Source organism: Patagioenas fasciata, chromosome 3, assembly GCF_037038585.1.
Source record: "Patagioenas fasciata isolate bPatFas1 chromosome 3, bPatFas1.hap1, whole genome shotgun sequence".
Taxonomy (NCBI): Eukaryota; Metazoa; Chordata; class Aves; order Columbiformes; family Columbidae; genus Patagioenas; species Patagioenas fasciata.
The window spans coordinates 50,579,496-50,588,181 of record NC_092522.1 but is presented as its reverse complement, the minus strand read 5'-3'; positions in this window follow the sequence as shown (position 1 = coordinate 50,588,181).

Here is an 8,686-nt window from a genome sequence, read left to right as displayed (position 1 = left end):
TGGATTTGCAGACATGTCATGTCAGAGCAAATGAACATTCTAGTTCCTAGCGTCTTGAAGCCTTGTGCTTCTCTGGAGTTTGCTGATATAGGAAAGGTAACTAGATCTGATGGAAGTTTTTCCATGGAGGCAACTTTTCATGGGAAAAGGCTCATACTGTGGCAACTTCGGAAAGACACTTGGCACATTTCTGGCAGAAGACTGGCTGCTCATTTGTCAATTCAACCCACCTAGGCTTTGGACTCCTGGTTTCTCTGTACACATCCCGGTGGACTAGCTGTTCGAGGTCTTCACCTCTCTACTTTTGCTCAGGCTCTCTAAGAAGATGGCAGGGACCTGGAGGCTTTTGGTTTTCTAGATGTCAGAGGCTACTCTGACATCCGTTCCCCCACATTTTTTCCCTTACCACATGAGCCAGCCCAGCAGTCAAGCAGTGGAGTCCATGGCAAACTCTCAGCCCATCCAGCAATTTGGATTCTCAGACTCCCAGGTTCTGGTGTTCCCTGCACTGCCTGGACACAACAGGAACTGTTCACTGGCTCCTGGAGCTCATCTGTGACTTTGGGGGGTCCTCTTCCCAGTTATCTGACTTGTCAAAGAACCACCTTCCTCCAATCTCTCCTATACTGAAAAGTAAGACAATGTTGAAGCAGTCAGCCTGTCTGCCTACAGACCAGACAGGAGCAGCAAGGAGAGTAGAACATTTCAATCTTTTTCTCTCATGAAGTAAAATTTCCTGGAAATCTCCCCATGTTGAGAAATAAACCCCAAAGTGTGCCCTTTGACATTTTGTCCTTGTTCAAAACAAAGCCCTTTTTACAGTACAGCAGCATTTCCCAGGAAGAGATTCTCATTTTGCCAGCACCACGGATGGAGCTATTTGTTAACTGTGTTTCAGATGGGAACCAGATACACATTCACTCTTCCTCTGAAGTGTGCACACAAAGGAAGGGCGAGGGAAGCAGAGCTAAATGTGACGGCAACTTTGAATTTCCTCAGAGCTCTATTCCTTAAGGAAAAAATGCCAAGGATGAGTCCTGGAGTCTCAGGCATTTCATTTGAGCCCCTCCCCGCTTTTTATTTTCCCTCAAAATAAAGGCCAGAGGAGGCTTTTTTGCAGTGAATGGCAAATTGCAAAAGCAGAGGAAGGGTTGACAGACCAAGGAAAGCTAAGAATGTCTTTTTCTGACATTATTTTTGAATCCAGACTTTTATGTTAGAAAGTTTTTCCAACTGAATATTAGTGAAGGGCCTAGGATTGGAAAGGAAGCAGCTGTAGCAACTGGTTTAACTTTATTTGTCCTTTTAATAGAAATATCTCTTTTCTATCACATGGAAGGCCAGTTTAATAAGGAAGACTCTTCAGCAGGTTACCTGCTCTTAAGAACCCCTGAACTTGCAGTCGTTATCTTTAGTAAAAAATCCTTTCTGATTCAGCTGTAGCTTTTGTTATTGTATATGGCCCTGGTAACACCAATTAGACCAAAACAAATATCTAAAATTAGTCACTTAACCAGGCTCATTTTCTGGATATCATTTCCTCTGCTCCATTTAGAGAAAATACAGGGAGTATATGTTACTAGGGAATCTTAAACAATGTTGGGAGTCAAAGCTCTTGTATCTTCCACATAATTTGGCAACCTTCTGGAAAGGAATTTGGAAAACACACTACAAGAGGAAACCTCACCCTTCTTAGAGGTTTCTCTCTGGGAGAAAGCTATTTCCCTTTCTAATTACATTTCTATAGGTGTCTTCTTGAGTCATGTACATACAATAAATACGAAATGCATAGGAATGTTGTTGGGTGTTAGTTCCAGTTGTCATTCATTGACTTTAAAATGTTTTTCCAGTCTGTTTGCCAAAGAACTACGCAGGATGATTGTAGTGAGTGTATACTATGACATATATAAACGGTGTGCAATTCCATTACCCTTAGTGAATGTAAACACTTTGAAGAAAAATGTCTTATATCTCCAATCTCCTCGACTCACACTATATTTGGTTTTACACCATCCTTACAGACTTCATTTTAATTACTGTATAATAGATTATTCCAACTGTTCTTAGCATGCAAATCATTTTAGAAGGTGTTTCAAAGTGAGATAATAAAGAAGATTGTTTATATTAAAGTACTGACTGGCAACCTGGAAAGTGCACAAGCATAAAATTGTTCTAAAGAAGAATAATAAAAGCACATTGGTATGCCTCTTGAATGAAACTTGAAACGAAATTTTTACATCTATCTTATTAACAACTTTGTTTTCTTAAGCAGTTTAAGTACAGTCTACTACCATGAAATAAAAAAAAACCAAACCTGCAGTAGATGAAAAAGCCTATGGATGAGTGAACAAAAAAAATTGTACTACTCTGTTAGGACAGAAGAAGATAATTTTCATTTACTGGATCCCTCATCATGCTTCAGTTGAATATATTCTGTTAAGACTTCATGGGTGGGAGCAAAGAGGAAGAATGGATAAAAGGAAACTTACCACCATGTCAGACCACTGATCACAGTGGTTACAACTAAAGGAGGAAAAAAAGCTCCTTCCCACCGTATTTTTCATAGCCCAGGATCACACACGGCAGAAGCATTTCATTCATTTTTTCAGCTTTTATTTCTTTTCCTCAATATGTCTTTTTATCTATCACTGTGGAAAGTGTGTTTTATATTCATTAAGCAAGTTCGCCCCTGGTGTAACCCTAGCTGAGTGTGCAGAGTTGGGCCAGGAACACTTTCAGCTTCTGGTCTCCTTCTATCTGGGATCATTATCACTTGAAACCAGCATCCTCCCCTGAGTCACAGCTTTCAGGTCAGCTGGTCAGCATGCACAAACCTGAGGCAAGGTTTTCTGCCCAGGGACTGGTAGCTGCCTGTGAGTCCTGTCTACAAACTGGTAAAACGAGAGACCTCTGGGCCTTGTGGGAGAGTAAACTATATACAGACTTTTCTCACTTCCAAAATGAGAGCTTAAATGGTAAGTTTAGGGGCAGGCATTGCTCTGGGAAAGCAAAAAGCGGTTAATCCAGGCATTTTGGCAGATCTCTGAGTAATAACATGGGAGCAGAACCACAGCTACATTACTATGTGCTGTTACTTTTCACAGCTCACGTTGCAGGTCAGCTCTGGGATGAGTTTGCCATTACAGACTCCCAAATGAGAATTACTCAACTTGTATTCCAGTGAACCCTGAATTTGGGTCTGTATTTAAGCTGTAGCTGCCTTTTCTTGTTTACTGTCTCAAAATAATGGAATGTGCCATGAAGATCTGGCAGTGTGAAAGCTTACTCCATGTAAGAACAGAGCACAGCCTGTTTGCATCTCAGTCCCCAAACAGAAGGACACTGGGTGATGCTTGTAGATGATTAGAATTCTTTTTTCATGTAGAGACTAAAAAATTTTGGATTAACAGGGCTTTAAGACTAATAAGGCTCAGAACTTTGGAATCCTCTCTTGTTTTAAAATTGAAACAAGGCACAGCAAAATCAGGTTAACTTTTATCCTTTGCTTTTATTGTTATTAATTGCCACATGAAAAGCGTGAAACAGTGGGGGAAATGCTTACTTCAGATAGTCTGCATTTTTCCTCTGGCCTTAAGAAAATTATTTAATTCTTTTCTTCTGTTAATTTAACTTTTCAGAGAAATATTGTGTAATAATATCCAAGCTCCCTGTATTTGACACAGCTAATGAGAGAAACAGCAGCTGGGAGTCTCCAGTAGGTATCCTAGAAGGGCCAGTCCTGCAGTGGGACACTGCACCCTTTACATGAAAGGTGCATAAAACATCAGAAAAATCTATCTTGAAGAATAGAGTAGTAACCCCTCTCCCTAGCCACCCCCCTTCCTTTTTTTTTTTCTTCCTTCCCCATCCCTTTCCAAAAGATGTGAATTTCCTGAGTCTGAATTGACACAGCCAAATGGCAGCATTTGGTGCTACTTTATAAAAAGGCCTTTGGAGGGAAGAAAAGTCAGACATTTAACTCATCTTAATTCTATGAGCACAAATGAGGAATAAGTCTTTTAAAATGAATGCAGAGATTAGGCGTAAAACAAACATGAAGTCATTGTGGACAACATGCCCGGTCCAAGGGTCAGTTCCCTTTCTCATGGCAGGAACCTCCTTGAACCTAACAGGAGAGGAAGGTCAACAAATTGTTTCAAAGCCCATGCCTTCACATAAAACTAAAATGCCTGCATGTAAGTAAGTGCACGATTGATTGTTTTTTTACAGCAGGGGACTAATAAATCTACACAAAGCCCTGACGAGTGATGGAACAAGAAATTTGAGCTGTGGCAAAGTAATGACGACTCTCACATGTTGTTGACCTCAACAACATCAGTAAAAGCTGAAGGGCCCTGCCTTCACCAGATTGCTAGAATAAGACAGTAATTTCAGCTGATTATCTCACTGAATGTTTTCTCCCCCCGGCCTACACCTAGGGTAAGTGAAATAAAAAGAACACCTTCCTTGACAATGAGTATATAACCTAGGAGCCAAGACAGCAAACAATTGATTTCCTCCACACTCAGGAATCATTATTTATTCAATTTACAGACCATAATAAATTAGGAGGGGCTGGCGGCACTTGGGAGTGTGGGAATAGAATTCAATGTGATGTTGGCCAACTGGAAAAATGAGCTGAAATTATGCAGGATCCAGAAAACCTAGGGGGTGAACATGAGTAAGTGATGCCACATAGCTGTAGATAAACTTAACACCACAGTGGGATGTCAAATTATGAGTGCCATATTTAAGATGCACCACGTGATATATTCAACCAACAGAGCACTGACATAGCATGTAGTGGTGTAATGTTCCAGGAGCACTTCACTTCCAGAAAGAGGAACACAGGACTAGAGAATGTACAGAAAACAACAAAAAATAACAGAGGTCTAGAAAATGTGACCTATGAAAACAGATTGAAAGACCTGGCTTTGTTTAGACTAGAAAAGAGAAGTCTGAGGGAATACAGGGTAATGATTACCATGTATGCACAAGGTTGCTATGAAGAGAAGGTAATAAATTATCCCCTGTACATGATGGAATAAGACAGACAGTAATAGGTTTAAATTGCACCAAGGGGATTTCCCACCTGGGGAGGCTGTGAAATCTCTGTCACCGGAGGTTTTGAGGAACAGTTTAGGCAAACATCTGTCAAAAATTATTTAGAAGGAAATGCTTTGGGCTAGTGGGCTGGTCTTCAGAGGTGACGACTCAAGGGTTCATCTTTCTTCTGTGACTGGATGACCTAATTGCCACATTAACTTACAATACTTTCCTGCTCAGAACAGACTTTTTTTTGTCCAGTATCAAACAAAGCAAAACAAAATCAACAAATCACAAGCTCTCTCTTGTTTGAATAGAAGACATGAGTTCATTTGTTTATATTAACTAAGACAGTCCAAATGTTTCGTTGTGGTTCATTTAACTTTTGCCACAACATAAAATTAATCCCAAAGATCTTAATCTGGGAATGGAATGTATACCATTTTATGTTAAATCAAATTCATCATGCCTATAATTCTGCTCATTCATGCCACATCATTTACTCTCTGTTCAGTCCAATACCTTCCTTTTAGCAACATTTGGCTTTCATGAAAATATATACAAAGCAGGCCTTCAGCTAAACACTACCTTTAGGATTAAGATCTTTTTTCATGTAAAGATACCATATTCACACCAAACATATAAAGAATTAACATAAAACAGTTAACACAGAACTTGCTTGTCATCAGTAACTTTCTGTAGGCCCCCTCAGGTATATCCAGCTTTCAGAGTTTACACTGTTCCATCACCAAAAAAAAGTTATTAATAGAAGTATACTATTCTCCGTTGAAAGTCATTAAAGTGTCTGAGACAGATCCCACTCCAAGCAGCATCATGTTCACAAAAGTAAGCAGAATTACTCTTGCTTTACTGAAGTGCAGAATTCTGAAGAGCAGAATTTGGCTTAAGTGATCATAGGAACACTGGAGGGTAGAAGACAAATTTGGACAATAAGTTAAAAAGCAATAACTCTCAGAGAAATATCCTGCGGTCCTTAAATAAGATTACTCTTTTAAACCTGCAAGGATTTCAAGGAAGGTCCTATGTTAGTCTTCCATTTCTGTTGGTATGTATTTTAGAACTGCTCCTCATGCATTGAAGCAAGACATCCTAAATTACATTAACAGCAAATTCATACCACACCACTTCATTTTTATTTATCATGCACACCCCAACATTTTTTTGAAATTGTTTTAGGCAATTTTTACTGATATTTTTTCTTCCTGCAATAAAATACCATAAGACAAACAGATTTGTTCATTATTTAAAAGGGAAAATACTGTTCACAATGCAGTTTTGAAAAGATAATTGGGTATGATTAAATGAAGGAATAATGCAAGGAAGAAAATATGTGTCACTGGTTACTTCCAGATACTCCAGGAGTATATAACTATGTAATCATTGTATATAACAGAAAGCAATATAGTCTTGAAGAATACATCCAAAGAGCATTTCTTTCATGGTGAATTAAGGAAATGGAAGCACCCAAGGGAAAGCAGAGGTCACTCGTGGGTTTGCTCTTCCTCCTCTCCACAGTGTAACCCAAACTTGTCCATTTCTCCTTTCATTCTACACACAAAAAAAATAGGTAGTACCTGGTATTTTGCCAACCACTAAATCTAAAATAGTTTTTAACATGATCCACTTCAGAATATTTCTGGCTATACCTCACCACTCCCATGCTTTCTGACCTTAAGAGCACCAGATCAAACTGCTTTGTTAATCCATTTTAAGAATTCTGTGAGATTCAGTAGAAGATGTTCAGCTGCGAAAGTCCCCCACATAACAGCACACAGAAAGTCACAAAAGCAGCACTGCTCTTCCCAACACATAGAACATTCAAGGACAGATGTTACATAATGACAGAATAAATATTTAATGAAACTAGATTTTCTTCTGCCAGATGTTTTCCTCACATATGGCTACATAGTCCTGCAATGTCAGACTTCTGATTGTTGTAAGATATTTGGGAGATATACTATAGTCACTTTTTTTCCAAAAGCAGACTGAAAGGAAACTCAAAATTCCTCACAATGGCCTATTAAATATTTAGACTTACAACTGTCTGTGTCAATTTTTTATAGCTGGGATATGCTATCTGTCTTAACTAACCAGGAACTTTTCCTATCTGTGTTTAGGACTGTTTCATTTCAGTCTTGTCTTTATGTCAGAAATTCAAAATATAAACTGTCAGGTTTTCCTGTTCAAAACCAATGGTATAGTGCTTCTGTTGAAGAGTAATCTTTTATTACTGTAGCTCTTTAGTAATTAAGTATAGTGTCCTGTGTCCTTTTATCAAAAAGATCTCAGAAGAAAAATGTAGTGATTTTGAAAATTTTAAATATAATATCATAAGATGGTAGCACCATCCACAACTGTTTTTTTCCTCCTATGTGCAGTTAGAAAACCTGCTTTCAAGCACTTAACTTTGCCAAACTTGAAGTGTGTCAGCTACAGTTTTCCATTCTCAAAACCACAAGAATTCAAGCATTTCTGTGGAGCCCAGGGGGATTTTTATTTTTCTTTTCTGGAACATATGAAAAAATTGTAGTGAATTTCCATTTGAAAAGTTCTAGTACCTATGTGGTAAGGCAGATTCTCTCTCACCCCCTGAGGAAAAAGGGGGTTAACAAATTCCTGGGCTACTGAAGAGCTGCATATCTGCAAGTCCTGAAGAGATTAAGGTCTCTATTCAGCATCGATTGATGATGCTGTGGTCATGGCCAAAATGCACCGAAAGGCTGCTTTGTCTAGCAAAATTCCTTGATGAAAGTAACCAGAAAGCACCAGACAGCTGAGTCTTACTTTAAGGAAAGAAGATAATACATTGAATTTGGAAAAAACTCATCCTACTGAGGTCAAACTAGCCCAAGATTTAGAGAGGGTTTTGGGATACACACTGCCTTTCTGGGGAGTGACAACAGTTAGTCCTAGAAAGTAGGAGATCTAGCAAATGGAAGCCTTTCTCTTTTACTTCAGTCCCATGGGGATTGTGACAACCTCCATGCTTGCAATAAGGATTCAGTGTTTTTCTGAGTGTGTCCTCTGCCTTGAGAATACTATTCTTCAGTTTAAAAAATGTGGTGCTTAAAGAAAAAAAAAAAATAATAGTCATAATTACAGTTCACATCTTCTCAGCAAGTGTTTGAAACTCTGACGAGTCAATCACTACTAACCAGCTTGCAACCCAGGGATCAGGAGCACTTTCCTTGCAAATACAGCTATGGGCCGTGCTGGTTTTCCATATTTGAATAGTGATGTGGAGTCCAGAGCCTGCAGATGAGAAAGTTAGTCAAATTAAATTTTAAGACAACCATCCTGAGGACTCCTGTGGTGGAGATAAAAGTCCAGTCTTGCTGATAATTCGTGAGTGTAGTGTACTAATATGCAGCCACAGCACAGAAGGTGATCTCTTGGTTAATCAGATTCTGAACTGAAAAAGCATTCAGGTGAATTATTCCACTTTTACTTTGGTCATACCAATCCCAATTCTGGTATTCAGACTCCTGCTGAATATGACCTAACTGCACAAGAACACTTGCATAGTTATTGATGAAACTGTTGTGTTGTGGAGAATACCTGAATATGATTTTGCTTAACAAAAAAACAGCTGAAGTATCTTCAAAAAGAATATTTGTTA